Here is an 18,407-nt window from a genome sequence, read left to right as displayed (position 1 = left end):
GGAAGCAGACGGAGATGGAGGCATTGGAGATACAAGGAGCAACAGGGATTTTTTTAGATAAACCTTTGCTGGATCTTCCCTCAGAGCCTTTAGGTGAACCACCTAAAAATACAAGAGAAGTCTCAGCGGATCTTGACTTGATGCTGCATAGTGCTAAAGATCAGCGTATAACTCGAACAGCTTACAAACAATTTCTAGAGAAACAACAACACCAGAGTTCTAAGCTACCACAAGACAAACAGGGAGTCAATGGTAAAGCACAAAAATCCGAAGCCATGGGAGGAGCTAAGCCGAAGACTACTAGTTTGGAACAGCAACTTCAGCAAATGCTCTTATCGCTTCAGGGGACTATAAATGATAATTAAGTTTTTATCTTGGAATGTGAATGGATTGAACTCACCACAGAAAAGGAGGAAGATATTTCACTATTTGCGACAATTTAATAACGATGTTATTTGCTTACAGAAAACTCATATTAGAACACAAGATCAAAAATATTTGATAAATTCTAGATTAGGAACACAGTTTATAGCTTCAAATTTAGAGAAAAAGAATGGTGTAGTGATTTATATAAACAAAAGACTGCCAACAAAAATTATAGAAGCAGATGATTGTGGAAGATATATAGCAATAGAACTTCTTACAGACAATGGTCCAACTCTGGTGATTGGAATTTATGCTCCCAATCAGCAACAAGAAAACTTTTATAAACTATTGCATTCTAAAATATTACAATGGGACTATAGATCTATCCTAATTATGAGAGATTGGAATGGAGTAATAGATCCTAAAATAGATAAGAAGAGCTTGGCAAAATTATGTGTTAAATTACCACAGTCTTTTTTTGATATGAAAGAAGATTTGGAATTGAAAGATATATGGAGAGTGCATAACCCAAAAGAATTGGACTGTACTTTTTTTTCAGATAGACACAGATCCTTCTCTAGGATTGATTTTATTCTACTTACGATCGACTTACTTTTAAAAACAAAGAAAACAAAGATATTTCCGAGGACTTTATCTGACCACAGCCCGGTATGGATAGAAATAGAAATGGGAAAGAATGAGAGAAGATCTTGGAGACTAAATGAAAATTTGTTTAGATATGAAAAGAACGTAAATGAACTTAAAAAACAAATGAAGGAATTTTTTGAAATGAACTTGAATAAGGGTACCCCTATTGAAATTGTCTGGGATGCGAGTAAGGCGTATATGCGGGGGGTACTGATTTATATGAATTCTAAACATAAATCAAATTGACAAAGAAAAAGATTAGAACTGGAAGGGGAGATAAAGAAAAAAGAGCAGTTGCTGATAAAAAATCCAACAGATGAAAAATTACAAGGAACTATAAAACTTTTGAAAGAACAATTCCATATGCTTACAGCGGAACAAGCAGCAACTAATTTACAATTTGTGAAACACAATACATTTTGCAATGCCAATAAACCGGGCAGGTGGTTGGCTTACACATTGAGGAAACAGCAGAGTACTCGGATTATTGGTAGTATTGAGTATAGAGGGAAGGAAGTATATCAACAAAGACTAATCAAAGAAGCCTTCTTAGATTATTATACTAAACTATATGCCAAAGATGATATACAGAATGAACTTATAAATAAATATTTAGAAGAAAAGAGAGTTATAAAAATTTCTAGTGATCAAAAGGAAAGAACGAGTCTACCAATATCAATTGAGGAGATTATTGTTGCTATCAAACAACTCAAAACAGCTAAAGCTCCAGGAAGGGATGATTTAACTGCGGTGTACTATAAAACTCTACAAGCAGAAATGATTGAACATCTTAAAGACTTATTTTGTAGCATACAACAAGGGGGAAAAATACCCCCTTCATGGAAAGCAGTCTTTGTTTCTTTGATACCGAAAGAGAAGGCAGGCTCTACAAAACCGGAAAATTTTAGACCAATATCTCTCCTGAATAAGGATTATAAAATTTTTGCGAAAGTATTAGCCAACAGATTAATGCCAGTTATTCAAGAGGTGATTCATCATGATCAAGCAGGATTTATAGAAGGCAGATATATGAAGGATAATGTGAGGCAAATTATAGACTTATTGGAATATCTTGAGAAGAATAAACAGATCTCTGCAATGCTGGTGCTTTTAGATGCGGAGAAGGCCTTTGATCGAGTGAATTGGAACTTTCTATTAAAGACTTTAAAAAAGATGGACTTCGGAGATCAGTTTGTACAGGCGATTTCAGCAATCTATCAAGAGCAAACAGCACAAATTATTATTAATGGAAGTTTAACCACAAATTTTAGTATAGAAAAAGGCACAAGACAAGGTTGTCCGTTATCCCCGTTGTTGTTTATTCTAACTCTAGAAGTCTTGTTGAATACAATACGGGACTCGAGCACTTTGAAGGGAATAGTGATAAGGCAAGAGGATTATAGAACAAGGGCATTTGCAGATGACCTGGTTGTTACCCTAACACAGCCGATGGAATCAATAATTCAGATGAAAGACATTATAGAAGAATATGGTATGGTATCAGGATTCAGACTGAATCAGAAAAAAACCAAGATGATAGTTAAAAATATGACAGTTGATCAAAAGAAGGAACTGGAGAGGAAGGCAGGCTTTGAAATAGTATCAAAGGTGAGATATCTAGGAGTTCAAGTTGCAGATTCAAATATAAAACTCTTTCAAAATAATTATGAGGTGTTGTGGCGAAAGGTACAAAAGGATATGGAAACCTGGAAAAAACTGCAGCTGTCTCTACTTGGAAGAATAGCAGCAGTTAAAATGAATGTTCTACCTAGATTTTTATTTTTGTTTCAAATGATTCCGGTGCTTAAAAATGATAAACACTTGATGGAATGGCAGGAGTGAATAAGTTTGTTTGGAATGAGAAAAAGCCAAGAGTTAAACTGAAAATTATGCAAGATATTTGTGAAAGGGGTGGTCTTAAACTTCCAAACCTGCGATTGTATTATGAAGCAGCAGCATTTACACAAGCAAGTGATTGGTTTGGAAGGACAAAGACTGGAATATTGAATATTGAGAGCTATGACCTTGAATTTGGTTGGCATGCATATTTATTCTATGAAAACAAGGTGGATAAAGTATTTAACAGCCATATACTTAGAAGCTCCTTGATGAGAGTTTGGAGGAAGCACCAACTCAAATGGGATTATAAAATACCGTTGTGGTTGGATCTTGGTCATATTATACGGAATATAAATATAAAGTCACTCGGGGGGGGGGTTTATACAAAGAAGTACTTTTTAATGATGGGGGCAGATGGCAACTAAAGACATCGAAGACACTGTTGGAAGAAGGGATTAATTTAATTTGGTTACAGTATAATCAACTTCAATTGAGATGGAGAGAAGATCAAAAAACTGGTTTAATGCTGCATGAAGAAGAATTGGTTAGACAGATAAAAGAGAAAGGCCCAATGCATATTAAGAGGATTTATAATGTTTTGTTAGAGAGAGATTCAGAAAATGAATTGGTTAAAGATTGTATGATAAAATTTTGGAGAACCAGTTATGATGGAAACATGGGAAAAAATATGGGTTCAGAATGTTAAGTTTACACAGTCGCAGAATTTAAAGGAAAATTTTTATAAAATGTTTTATAGGTGGCATTTAGAGCCTAAGAAATTGTCATGTATGTATCCTTATGTTCAACCCAGGTGTTGGAGATGCGATTGTTTAGATGCTACATATTATCATATATGGTGGACATGCAAGAAAGTTAAGGCTTTTTGGATAAGGTTATGCAAAATGTTTTGAAGAAAAAAATTCAATTTTCTCCTCAATTGTTTTTATTGGGTATAGTTAAAGGCTTTTCAGTAGGTGAAACAAAATTGATATTGTATATGGTGACAGCAGCTAGGTTATTGATTGGTCAATATTGGAAAAGGGATGATATGCCTACAATTCAAGAATGGACTTTGAAGATGGCCAGTTTTGCAGAAATGGCGAAGATATCAGCATATTTAAAAGACTGGACTCAGGAGACTTATGTATGGGAGTGGAAGAAATGGATAGATTATGTGCAGAATAAATATCAAACTAGGAAGTTTCAGATAGCTTTTAGCTGAATGTTGTGTAGAAATGCATAGTATATAGGGGCCAAAATAGCATATTGTTATGTAGAAATGTATAGTGCACAGGGGGGAGAATAGAGGGGTGGTAAAGTATGATATAATATAATGTGGACGGATTTCACCTTGGGGAAGTCATGGGAAGAGGGGAGGGTTAGGGGGGGTTAGGGAGGGATGGGGAGGGAAAGGGGGGGAAATTGGTTTTTGTAAAACTTTTTCAATAAAAAAAAAGTTTTCAGTTATTTTTCTTTGAGTTCTTGGTTAAGGTGACCAGACGTCCCGCTTTTGGCGGGACAGTCCCGCTTTTGAGCAATTTGTCCCGCGTCCCACGGCGTTTTAAAAAAGTCCCGATTTTTCATTCTGCCTCCTGAATCCCTGCTGCTGGCTAGAGGGAAAAAACCTGTTTAAACTCTTGCCGCGGGGCTTCAAAGGGCCGCCCTACGTTGATTAGCTCGGCTTCCCCCTCTCAGCTGATTTGCGCAGGGCTCTGCTCTTGCTAAATTGCTCCAGCAGGTTTTTTTTTCTCTTTGTGCAAACCAAGCTCAAAACGAAAGTGAAACTGGCTGTTGGCTTTGCTGTTTGCTTGCAACGTTGGAAAATTAGGCAGCAGATTTATTTTCCTTTTCCTCACCAAAAAAGGTAGGTGTAAACAATGGGAAATTATTTAGGGCAAAAGAGGAGAGTTCAAGATTTTAAAACACAAAAGAAAAAAAAGCTCTTTTTAACTAGGGAATTGTAATAATTGAGATACTATTAATTGTATACTGTGTTGAAAGCAGAAATGGTTAAGTTGTGGTTTGGAGGAATATATGGGGGAAATTATTTGGTTTATTATTATTGGTAAGTATAATTAATTGATTTGTAAGAAATTGGATTGCATGGAAATAATTGGAATATTCATGTTCATATTGATTAATATACAAAAAAGATAGTTATATAACTAATTGATTTATATTAAAATGTTGAATTTGTATTAAACAACTGTATTACATAATTACATAATTAAACAATATGAGGATGGACATAAAAATAGATGACAATGGGAAGGGGTATAAAATAGAATAGAAGGGAAAAATTGAATTTGATTAAGATTAGAGATGAGGATGAAGGGTAATATTGGTTTTTTAAAAAAATAGATGAGGAATAAATATGGCAAAAAGGAAATATAGAAATTGTAAATTTAATTGAAATGACTAAACACTGTTTAAATTTGTGAACCAGCCAAATATTCTGTTCAAAGAAAATACATTGTATGTATGTGTGTTTCTAATTATTGCTATTTATTCATATTTGTTCTCTTTTATTCTTTAAAGTTTAACAATTCATTCTTTATCTTAATATCTTTATATTTGTTTGGGGTTGGCTTTCTTCCCTTTCATCTTTTTTATTGTACAGCAATCTTTCTCCTCAAACCTACCACCTCTATCTTTTCTTTCCTTCTTACTTTCTCTCCCCCCCGCTTCTTCTCCTCCCTACTTCCTCTTCCTTTCTCCTTCTCCTTCTCTCTTCCTCCCTCTCTTACCCTCACTCCTACTCTAATCTCCCTTCCCTTCCTTCATCCCTCTCTTGGTGTATCCTTTTATGCATATGGACTACTCAGAGGGCTGAAAAAGTTATTTTTGACTGGTCCTCGCATTTTTGACCAGTCCTCGAACTTACGACTGTTCTCACATTTTACGTTTTTGCCCTATCTTGTCACCATGGTGAAGAGAAGCAGTTGTGAAATGAGTGACATGTTTGTTAAGAATGCTGCACGGGCATAAATGTGAGGATGGTCATAAGTGTGAGGACCAGTCAAAAGTGTGAGGACCTGTCAGAAATGACTTTCCAGCCCTCTGAGTAGTCCCTATACACATAGCCATGGCCACCCGGTCACATGACCAGCTAGCCACGCCCACCCAGTCACATGGCCTCCAAGCCACGCCCACACAATAAGCCACGCCCACAATGGTGTCCCTCTTACCAATGTTAAAATCTGTTCACCTTACCCTATACACATAGCCATGGCCACCCGGTCACATGACCAGCTAGCCACGCCCACCCAGTCACATGACCAGCTAGCCACGCCCACAAAATAAGCCACACCCACAATGTCCCTCTTTACCAATGTTAAAATCTGGTCACCTTATTCTTGGTGGCTGTTAATGCAATTAATTAACAGCCGTTGTTGTAAAAGACTGGTTTATTCAGTAAATTAAGGTTTGAACAGACTTTGTGTGTGCTGCGTTCTTTGGGGTCTGTAGCTGGGGCAGAACAGGTATTGAACTGATCACAATAGCTGGTTTACTCAGGAATGGCTCCCTATTCACACAATATGTTTTTCCCCAAATAGATGACTCCATCTCTTCTAAGCAGTTTGGCTCTTGATGTGATGGCATTAACCTTCATATGGCCTTGGAAGAGGAATGACTATGTTAAGGCCAGAGAAGTTTAGAGCATTAAAACAAAGCAGGATGACATTACCAACTTCACATCCCTGGCACCACAGAATTAGATTTGATATGCTGTTTATTCGGTCTTGGTCTTCCTCCTCCTTTTTGTCCGAGACTTATCCAAGATGACCATGACATTAGGATCAGTGTAACAATATTGGTCAGAAAGCTTAAATTGTAAATGTACCACCACTGATTAATTTTTTCCAGTGAAAAAAACAACATTGATTTAGATGTAAGAACGGTGACTGAAAACCCATTAGGAAGCGGAGAAAATAGCATAACTATAAAAATCAATGAGTCCGGCAAAATAGAATACAGCAAAAGGAGAAATCATACGTCACACAGACACAGAAGATTGAACTACCATGAAATATAATTGTTGAAGAACAAAATACAAGTCTGTTTTCAATTCAGTGCTGGAAAACGTAGGACAGTATTAACATTTAATAGGAACCCATAGGAAATAAAGATATCTGAAATTGTGATGATCTGTGATAAAGTATTTGAAATCTGAATCTGTTGGGTAGCACTAAAAAAGCTTTTTAAAAAGTTCTTTTTTCCCCCCTGGTTTTTCTGATTATTTTTTCTGATTCTGGACTATAAATGGATTACAGTCCATTTATATGTGATTATATAGTATCTGTTCACAAAAGAAAGTAAAATATTTCTCTGGAAAAAAATAGTTTTAATAATTTATTTTGTACTTCAGAAAGATATATTAATAATTTTCAATAAAGGATCATTTTGGTAATATATTTTTAATTACACATGTGGATATTAATGTTGACATTCTTCATTTCAGCCAATGATTGAGTTTACATGTCATGCTAATCTTTTACTTTTTTTTAACTAAGATATATTGGATAAACCACAATTATCTGGTTCACATACTAACTAAATCATTCAGCATAGAAATCTACCAAAATAGCTAGGATTATACAACACAAAATGAAACAAATCATATCATATCATGGTTTTCTCTAAACCAGGTCTAAATATAATCCAGATTGAAGAGGAAAGCTATTGTATTTAGGCTTCTGGAATGGTCCAGTTTGGCATTCAGCAAGGTTTTTGTTTTCCAGTTTTGATTCACTAACGTACAATTTACACATTAGTTTCTTTCCTGACCTATAAACACTGTGGCATTATTTCTATATTAGTTATAGTTCAATAATATTTAAAAAAACCAATGTGAGAATCTGGCCACTGTGTCTTGCAAAAATAATTAATGGCTTAGTGTGATATGTAAATGCAGCCAACCATGGTTTATTCACTGAACCATGGTTGAGCAATACAAAGTTTAATCAAGGTTCTAGATGTGGCTCTGTGACATTATGTTATATTAAATCTAATATGAATGTTAAGTAATATAATGTCAAAACATAATCAACTGCCAATCAATAGTTTGAGGGTCCTTCTGGATTGATGACTCCTGTTCCAACAGCAGGTAAAAATCATGGCTAGAAGATCTTCTGTAGGAAATTCAAATGATCTTCTGTAGAAAATTAACTCATAACCGCATCACCCCTTGATTAGGCTACTGCAACACCTTCTTTGGGGACTGCCTTAAAGACTACTCAGAATCTACAATTGGTTTAGGATGCAGCAGCCCATTTGGTCACCTGGACGCAATGCTAGAAGCACATAACACCTATTTGCAGGCCCTGCATTGCTTGATTAATATCTGGGTACAGTTTAAAGTGCTGGTTTTGACCTAGATTAGGGGAAATTGGCCTACACTTCTGGTAGTGTTCTGAGACATGAAGGCAGCTGAAGTCAGAAGGAGTGGCTGTTTGGTGATGGCCCCGGTGCTCTAGAATAGTCTGGTAGCATTCAGGAAGACATTAAAAATGAAACTATTTTGGACAGTTTCTTAGCAAGCACTGTACTATCTTTTATTCCTTATTTTTTGTTCTCTTGCTCTTTTTTATTTCATTTTGTTTATATTGCATTTTTTCATTTGGGATTTTATGATTATTTTTTCATTAGTGTTTTAATCCTACCATGGCCGTTTTCTGTTTCTACTATATTATACATCATGCAAGCCACCGAGAATTGATGGATTGTGGTGGGATATAAATATAATAAGCAAATAAATGTGCCTCAGCTATGTAACAAAGATGGGCAAGGCTGATTTGAGCAAACAGTTTTTTAGAAAAAAGCAAATATTAGAAGAGCAGATACCTTCTCCCCAAAGAGGTCCTCACAGTTTGAGACACACCAGTTTAGGATTTGTATCTATAATTATAAGAGAGAAAACGTCCCAGGAGATTACAACTGGGTCAAGCTGAAAATGACAGGCAGGTAGGGAATAAAGTAACTTGAAAGTTTTTGCAAAAAGCTGTTGCCAAAGGCTGGAAAAAAGCAGGCTGTCTTGCTTAACAAATTATTTAGCAATGCATATGTGCAACTTGGCTAACAACGTGTGACAAAAATAACTTTCTGATTTATGCAGCTTAGATGCTCAAAGCATACATAAGGACTATATTTTTTCCTCCAGGTTTAGTAGTTCAGCTGCCAAATCTAGATCACAAAGATACAAAAAACCACTAGGTGGCAGCAAAGAGTTCAGGTTTTATGTCCCTCTTTGCAGCCATCTACTGACAATCCAGACTTTTGCAGCCTACTTGTGACAGCCCTAATAATATATCTTTTTATTGTGGCACATGTTTCTAATCTGCCATCTTCACAAATAAAATATTTTGTGGAATATACATAAGAAGTATGTTTTACATGGTGAAGTTGTGGAATTCTGAAACATTTAATTCTGTTTTAAAATACTGATATCTCATGAGGCTGGGTGGTCGTGTAAAATTTGGGGTGTTGGACCTTGTGAATAGCGTGAATAGCGTTGAATATCATGCACTCACCAGTACCAACTTGCCAGCTCCGAGTCTATGTGGAACGCCATAAAAACCTTGAGGGACAATAGAGTAGTTATAGGATTATGAGATATGGTGGCACTGGTTAGAATTCAGTACTGCAGGCTACTTCTGCTGACTGCTGGCTGACTGCAATTTGGCAGTTCGAATCTCACCAGGCTCAAGGTTGACTCAGCCTTCCATCCTTCTGAGGATTTACTTCTGAGGTAAAATGAGGACCCAAATTGGGGGCAATAGCCTGACTTTGTAAACTGTTTAGAGAGGGCTGTAAAGCCATGTAAAGCGGTACATAAGTCTAAATGCTATTACTATTGCTATGTGTCAGTCTTGCTGGTAAAAGCTTCAGATGCAGTTACATTTATTTAAATCATCCTTGTGAAGAAGAAACTTCAGTTCTCGCTGAGGATTTTTCATGATGGTGAGCCAGACATATAAATGAACTATGCCAAGTCAATGACTCCCATTTTTGTTTCAAAGGCACAGATCAAAGACTAACTTTCTATTCCCACTCTGTAGTGAGTCCATGTTCCTTACACTTGTGCTGTCTTTCAAGATATCAACATTCGAGTGATTTGTGCTTCTCTTCCTCACTTCCTGCCTTCTATTCCAACCTGATGCCTACTTCTTTTATTTGAAGCTTTCGAGCTGCCTCAACAGTGCTGACAGTCACAGCTATTAGACATCCCCATCAATACTTTAAAACATTCTTCTAAGCAAAAAAAAAAAAAAGATGTGCTGGTAAATATAACCCTGGTTGCTAATATAATTGAACAGGCTAATGACAGCACATTGACAAGGCTCAGGTGTGTGACCTAATGATTTATGAGGCATGTTACATTTCCAGGCATCTTGATTTCCATGACTGGGCCACAAACAAGAACAGAGTATAATTTCTGATTCCTTTATTGTTTTAAATGTCTTACCTAGTGCTCATGTCTTGTTACCTCAATAAAAAAAATCATTTTTGAAAATTGATTACCTAGGGAACTGATGTAAGACATGGAATTGATTTTGACTTCATCTTGCCTGGCTAGAAACCAACTGCTAACCAATCTTGACCGGTCTTGAAAAATAAGCAGAATCAGATCTGGTTAATATTTGGAATAAGAAGAGGGTTCAATGATAAGGGAGAGTTTAACACACGCTTTCTCTCTCCCCCTCCCTCCCTCCTTCTCTCTCTCTCTCTCTCCATTTTGTTGCTAAGCAAATTATATCAATGTAGCTGTGAACCAGGGATAAAGGTTCTACTTACCTTTACTACCGGTTTGCAATGGGATCGCGGGCATGCACGAGCGAAGCAAGCATGTGCAAATCACTGATGATGACATCCGGGGCAGTGGGTGGGGCCTCCCACCGGTTTTACTACTGGATCTTGCGAACCGGTCCGAACCGGGGGCAACCGACCTCTGCTGTGAACCCACCATGATGCTAACTTGACTGGAAAGAGGCTTTAATGGTAGGTAAAGAGCTGAAGAAGCTTCTTGGATGAGAAGCGAAATGTCTTCAAAGAAAAAACCAGAAAGTCCAGTTGCTTCTTGAAAAAGCACTTTGGGGTTAATTATAGGTGGTTGTCAATTTATGAGCAGTTGCTTAGTGCCTTCACATTCTGATGTTTTGACAGCCATGACTGCATTTGGATACTCAGCAACCAGCCTGCATTCAAGGCCACTGGCAGCACACCCCAGTCTTGTGACTACATTTTACACCGTTATTGCCAAAAACTGGCATTTACTTCCAGTTTTCAGCAAAACCAACCCCCATTGAAAAATTAGTGACCATGGGGACTGCTACAAAAAAGGTCATAAAAATAGGTTGGTGATGTGGGTGAGCTGTTTTGCGACTGTCATGGTTTATAACCATTATGCAGTACAGCTGTAAATTAATGACTACCTCTATCTGTCTGTCTATCTTGTACAAAAGTGTCTAATTATTTTCACAGGAAAGAAAGCTTTTGGTGAAAAGGCAGTCCTATGAAAATTTCTTGGGAAGAACCAAGGCTATAATGATAACCTAGGTATATGTCACCATCTTAAATGAAAGACATAGGCCAATGGTTCCCATCACAAAATAGGAGGAAATCATGCAAATCAGGGGTGAAATGCTCCTGGTTCGGACCAGCCCTGAGTCAGCCAGCTCCACCTGACCTACTCCCTGAGAAGCTGCCCACGCCACTGCCAGAAGTTTGGGTGCCTTGGCTTCAGATCGCTCCCTCCCTCCCTCACACACACACACACTCACACACACACACACACACACACACACACACAAACAGAGGTTGGAGAGCTTTCTTGCTCTCTCTTTCTCCAAGCGCCCCATGCACAGCTGTTTGAGGAAAAGGAAAAGACAGCTGGGCATGTTTGGCTGCAGGAGGAGGCCCAGATGGAAGGCAGCTTTTTCAGCAGCATCCCCCTCCCCTCTTTGGATCGCCCTGCAAGGGGAGGCTCTGCCTTTGCAGAAACAGGGTGGGCGGTTTGTACGGAGGATTGGCGGGGAGGGATGCGCGGCCCTCCAGGATGAAGAGGAGTGTTGAGGGTATAACTTCCCTCTGCATAGTAGGCAACAGACTGGGCAGCAAAGAGATACGTTGCTGGTTAAACACACAGATACTCACAGACTCTGAACTGTGAAAAAGAAATCATGCTTCCTTGGGAAGAAAAAGCAGCACAGTTCTTGCTAATAACATTTGTTTGGAGTTGGAGTGTTTCGGTAAGATTGTGTTGATGGTTTCATCATGAAATTATTTTACCTATACGAATTTTATTTATTTAATGTTTTGCGCCTTCAAGTCAGGGTTGACTTCTGGTGACTGCCTGGACAAGTCTCTGCAGTGTTTTTTGGGCAAAGCTTTTCAGAAGTGTTTGCCATTGCTTCCTTCTGGCTTTGTGCCTAAGGCAAGACTAGAACTCACTGCTTCCCAATTTCTAGCCTGGTTAACCACTACACCAAACTGGCTTTCTTATCTAAATGTTGTGGATAGCAGCACACATGAGCGAGTGTTTAATTGGCAAAAATCTTTTATGAACTATTTTATAAACACTCTACATAGGAAAAATACTCTGTAAAGAAAGTCCCAGTGTTCTCTGGCCCAGCATAATCTCTTTATTGATAGTTCAGACAGCACAGATTCCTGCACACTTTCTCCAAGAACACATGATAGCCCCAATCTTTTGCATCAGAAGAATATTGACTATGTTTCTTAACATTCTTACTGCCTTCCCCATTGGCCAGGTAGATAGTAACAGGCAGACCAGTCTTAGAACTCGATTCTATAATGAATAGGTTTGCTTTTCCATCTTCTCTTTCTCTCCTGTTCTTTTCCTTGTTGGACACATAGACAAAATGGAGCAGTGCTGACTAGGATCTGTACATAACATTCCATGAACAAACAGTTCCATGTACAGAACTACTGTTTTCAGGCAGTCTGTGTATGTACCAACCAAAACATGTATTTCTGGTGCTTGAACTGCTACAAAGCAGGGTTGATTTATTTCAGGCAGAAGGCAGTAAGGAGAAGAGGGGAGGAGCAGGACAAAAATCAAGGTCTGATAGTAGGGAAGGCAAGGAAGAAGAAAGGAAGGAAGGAAGGAAGGAAGGAAGGAAGGAAGGAAGGAAGGAAGGAAGGAAGGAAGGAAGGAAGGAAGGAAGGAAGGAAGGAAGGAAGGACTCAGGGATGATTTGGGGCAAGCAAACCAGAGAGATCTGATATGCTAAGGTATCAGTAGCAGAAGTGATAGAGGGAAGGAACCCTGAAGATTAAAAGATTGGGGTGGTGGCGGTAGGTTGGTGGGATTGCCAAACTGAAATATTGACCATGGCATGGGGGGAAGTAGGGAAGGGCAGTTGAGGGTAGATGAATAGGTGGCATATGCCTTATTCAGATATCAGCAGAAACTATGGGAAGGGTGGGAAGCAAAAGGAAATATGAGAGGAAAGGGCCACTAGAATATGCTGTACTAGAAGCGGCTGAAGGAAGAAAGAGAGTAGCACACACCCACAATCTCACTATGTCCTTCCATGCAATTTTTTAAAAAAATTGGAAACTCAGAACCATGGTATGTTTTAGCCATAGTTTGTTTGGCAAGACATAGTGGCCACATGCAATGATATAAACCATGATTTATATGGATTTATACTCTATGTTTCATTGGCCAATCACAAATAAATCAGATTCTGTTTTAGCATGATAAGTGAACCCAGTTAGTAAAAAATGGATTGAAGGTATCCATTTTGATTATATTTTCAGAAGAAATAGATGAGACTTACTTAGCAGTCTTTTTCTCTTTGTCTTTATGAATTGGGATGAAAAGGGTCCCTATTACCACGTTGTCCCATATATTCAGCAGTACAGAGAAAATAACAAACATAAATATGTAAATGTGCATTGCCTTAATTGGTCCATCTCAAGTATTGAAAGCAAGGGAGGAGGAATCATATTGTGATTTGAATGGAGAGAGTACAATAAGTTTGTGATAATCTAGATCAGACATGTCAAAATCAAGGCCTGGGGGGGGCGGATCCGGCCCATGGGGTGCTTAGACCTGTCCCTAGAAATAGCAAAGGACTGGCCCCAGGTGACTCTGCCAGCAAAAACGGAACTCGAGTGGGCCATGTGTGAAAACTGGCAAAGGGTGGCAGGAGGCAGTCACAGCTGAAAATGGAGCTCTGGAACCTGTTTTCACTGGCAAAGCTCTTGGGCCACCATAGATGCCTCCAACACGAGTGATGTCAAGCATGGCCACCCTGCCCCCGAGGTCAAACACAACCCTGATGTGGCCCTCAATGAAATTGAGTTTGACAACCCTGATCTAGATTTTACAACTAAATCATTTCCGATCCCAAGGTTGAATTCCAACCCATTCTATTATGCAGTAAGCAATATCAGCTGCAAATGAAAGTCATTTCAAGGCACCTTTCTCATCAAATTCCAGCTACTGTAGGGCATAGTCGTTTTTGTGCTATTCTTTTGCTTCTTCTTTGTTTAAGATGACCTCTTTTGCAGAGTTTTCAATGGAAGAGATGTGTATGTCTCTCTTTTATGGAAGTTTTTTGACCAACTGCCAGCCACTAAACTCTTAAAATATGAAACATTTGTGAACAGATGGATTAAATATAAGCCTGTGCAAGAAACAGTGAGCATATTTTATATCCTAAGGGTCAAAATATCCCATCAAATTTACCTAAGCCATATTTGGTAGGACTTTAAAAGGAATCAGTGCCACCAGATGCTGTCTTTGATCGCTCTGGTTAGAGGCAAAAAGACAGAAGGGTTGGGAAGCAGATATCTCTGAGAGCTTAGTAGTATTTGTGAGGTTTTGACTAACAATCCATAAATGGTTGATTAACTTTTTTTTTCTCATCCACAGTGTCACCCCTGTGTAAGTAATGAAATAATCAAACATACTGAAAATTAGACAGCTGGACCATTTAAATTATCCTATGCATGTTCACTGTAGATTTCATTTTCTGATTTTGTTTCCCTTCAGGTATATTTAGAATAGCAAGGTGCTTTGGCAGTGATCTACTTTGGCAAGTTCTCATATTAAGTAGAATCGTGCTTTACCTCTGCGGGTGGGGTGGAGAGCAGGTGTCACATTCTACCTTTTATGGTTGCAGTATTCATTTTGCTAAAACATTGAAACAGAAACATTTTAGAGCGTTGAAATTCTCTGATGACACATGACAATCATTTGCATGGCCAATGAATGTCAACGTGCCAACCTCTCTGTGTGAGTAATTTGATAAATCCCTAAAATGATCACATCTTCATTTATCATTCTGGCAGCATCATTTTGCCTGCATCATTTAATATGCCATAAAGTAGCCCATTTGGAGGTGAGTCAGCTATGTTATTCTGGCTTTATTTATGTTTTTGTTTATTGTTTATTTCACTAACTGATATCCTGCCCTTCTTCCAATGACTCAAGGTGGATTGTTTGCATGTGCACATCTATATAGACCCCACAACTACAATACAGAGACCGTAAGACATTCACAGTCTTTTTTTTTTTTAAAGGATCCATTGAATATTGTTCCAAAAAGGTAAAAATAATTATTTTTAAATGCGCCTATTTGGAATTTTATTTATTTATTTATTTATTTGTTTGTTTGTTTGTTTGTTTGTTTGTTTGTTTGTTTGTTTGTTTGTTTGATTGATTTATATACCGCCCTACTCCCGAAGGACTCAGGGCAGTGAACAGCCAACAATAAAATCCATACATACAAAATTTAAAAGCAGAATTAAAATCAAATTAAATAGTTTTGGCCCAGACAAATTATAACCCCAATCAATTTAAAACCAATTTTAAAATTTGAATATATAAAATACTAAAAAATATTAAAAATTAAATATTTCCCTTGCTATTTCCAGAAAAGACTAACGCACACTTTAAGCCATAGAATCTTTCCAATCTTTGTGCATTTTCCTTTTGGTCGATTTGCCATTTCAGTTTAACTACAATGGTTAAGCTGAACTTGTGGCAGTGTGTGTATGGGGTGGGGTTGCTCTAGTAGAAAGGGTACAATGAGTATTAAATTGGGTATACATGTAAATTAATTGCAGCTGTTCCTTGGTTGAATGGGATATAAATGGGCCCTGGTGGCTCAGTGGTTAGAATGCAGTATTGTTGGCTAACTCTACCCACTGCCACCTGATTAGCTGGAGGATAACTGCCACGTGCAGCCAAAGGCCCAGGACAAATGGTGTATCAGTGAATGTGCCGGGCCAAAGGGCATGGGGCAGAGGGGTGGAGGCCCATTGGCCAGGACAAAGGACTAGGGGAGGGCCAGCCAAGGAGGAAAGCGGTAGGTAAATGGGTGGAGGCGGAAGCCTGGAGGAGAAGAGTAGGAGCTTGAAGGTCCCATTCCACACTGGAGAATTACCTAGCCTAGAGTTCAACCCTAATGGGGCTCAAGGTTGACTCAGCCCTTTTTTCTGAGGTCAGAAAAAAGAGGACCCATATTGTTGGGGGTGATATGATGACTCTGTAAACTGCCCAGAAAGTGCTGTAAATGTATTATGGGGTGGTATACAGTATAAGTCTAAGTGCTATTGTGAATGCTATAAGCACAAGCTGTCCCCTTGATAAAAGGTAGAATGCTGAGAACTGGCAGTCATCTTGGGGACTTGGTTGCCATTTAGGAGATCGATCCTGTTCTGCTTGCAAGCCCATGTATACGATTCTGGTTTGGGTGCTTCCCTTATACACTTTAAAATAGATATCTTTTAAAGAAACCAGTGTCTCTACTAAACACATGCTGTGATTATTCAATGCCCTGGAAGCAAGGTCAGTGTTTATTGAAAAGTTATACGGGGGAGAAGAGAACTTGGCATGGTAGGACTTAGTAAGGTAGGACCTATTTTATGAGGCTGAGCTTTCATTTAAATTATAAATTTAAATTGTGATGATAAATATTCACAAGCTCAAAACCTGCTGACTTGCTTCAGGTTGTGTGTGAGGGGTGAGGTGGACTTTTATCTCCTACCTCCTTTCCCCAAAATTCAATAGTGAAATTCTCAGAGTTTTGTTGAAATGATTTTAACAATGTTTTTCTGCGAATCCAAACTCTCATTCCATCCAATCTGGATGCTGTCCTTATAACCAAGTCAATAATAAGCTAAAATGACTTCGCTTGCTGAAATACAAGATTTGGATAACATCATATTTCCTTTGTTCTTTTGAGGCTCACAGATCCAATGTTTGTGTTATACTTTCAAAACAAACCTTGTATTGCAATGAAAAATAAAATATGATCCCGCATTCCCAATATTTTAAGAATGTAGAGAGGCCTTAATTTATCATCTATCTCATTGCTCTGTTTTTTATATTTAGTTCTTTATGGCTAAAATGCCCAGATTCCAGCTACTGATCCATGGATTACAGTGATATTTGTTTAAGGAAAGAAATGTTGAAGTTAAGTAGAATTTGCTAAAGTGTAGTCTTGTTCCTAGACATAATTAGCATTATAACCATATCAAAAGAATGGGGCATTCCATGTTTCTGCCCAGGTCTGATTATTTATCAGCAAAGAAGAGAACATTTGTAAAGACAAAATGCAGGACCTTTCAGCATTCAACAATTAGAGACTGTCCCATGGCAACAGTGTCATAAATGTATGGAATTGCTAAGTGCACAATTAATTCAAAATAATCCTCTTTTTCTTCTTTTGTTTCTCAGTCTTTTATTCTCCTAGCCAAGGTGAATCCTACTTGAATGTGGCACATTCAGCACCCCAAAGAATTAACTTAACAAGGGCATTCAGTGGGTAAGTCAGCAACAAAGCAGCAAGGTTTTTCCCTTTGTAGATCCTGCAGAAGTGGAAAACTTTTTTGGCCCGGTGACAGATGTGAAATTTTGAATGCAAGTTATGGGCTTTTAAGCCGTGAAGGAGGAGAGAGTGTTGGCCAAAAAGGTGAAGTTGTTCCGTAGCAATTCCCTAACATCCTAGCAGCTCTCTGCAATTTTTGCTTAATTTGCCTCTATTCCGACAACTCCAATCTGTTAGCAGTTGCCCAAACACAGTTCCCATTTGATGGACTTTTTGATTTTCTGAAAATGCCTCTAGGGTGTAAGTAGCATTATTAGAAATTCAGATTATGGCTGTTTCCTTTTTTTTAAATTAAGAGAATCTGGGGAAAAAATAAAATTAGGGACGGCGGTGGGAGCCAAGGAAAAATTGCTGGACACCCAGGTGGTGTTGCTGCAGCATGCCAAAATGAGATGCAGATTTTATTTAAAGTATTTTTATCTCTTCTTTCCACTGCAAAAGTTCCCAGAGGGATTGCAAAACAAAAATTGCATGCAATTTGTTTTGGCATTTGCTTTAAGAACTGGTACAGTTAGAGAGAGGGAAAAAAAGGTCAAGCGGATAGATGAAGGAAGACTTGCTGTTTTTCAACTTCCTCTAATGCCAGAAGACTATGAAATAGGATCTGAATGGCACCCAAAGTTACTTTTCCAAAAGGCAACTGGACTTTAATTTTTTTTTCTTTGAAAATGTTTCGCTTCTCATCCA

Source organism: Pantherophis guttatus, chromosome 1, assembly GCF_059756535.1.
Source record: "Pantherophis guttatus breed Tessera chromosome 1, ASM5975653v1, whole genome shotgun sequence".
NCBI lineage: Eukaryota > Metazoa > Chordata > Lepidosauria > Squamata > Colubridae > Pantherophis > Pantherophis guttatus.
The sequence above is the reverse complement of the archived record's forward strand: the minus strand, read 5'-3'. Positions refer to the sequence as shown.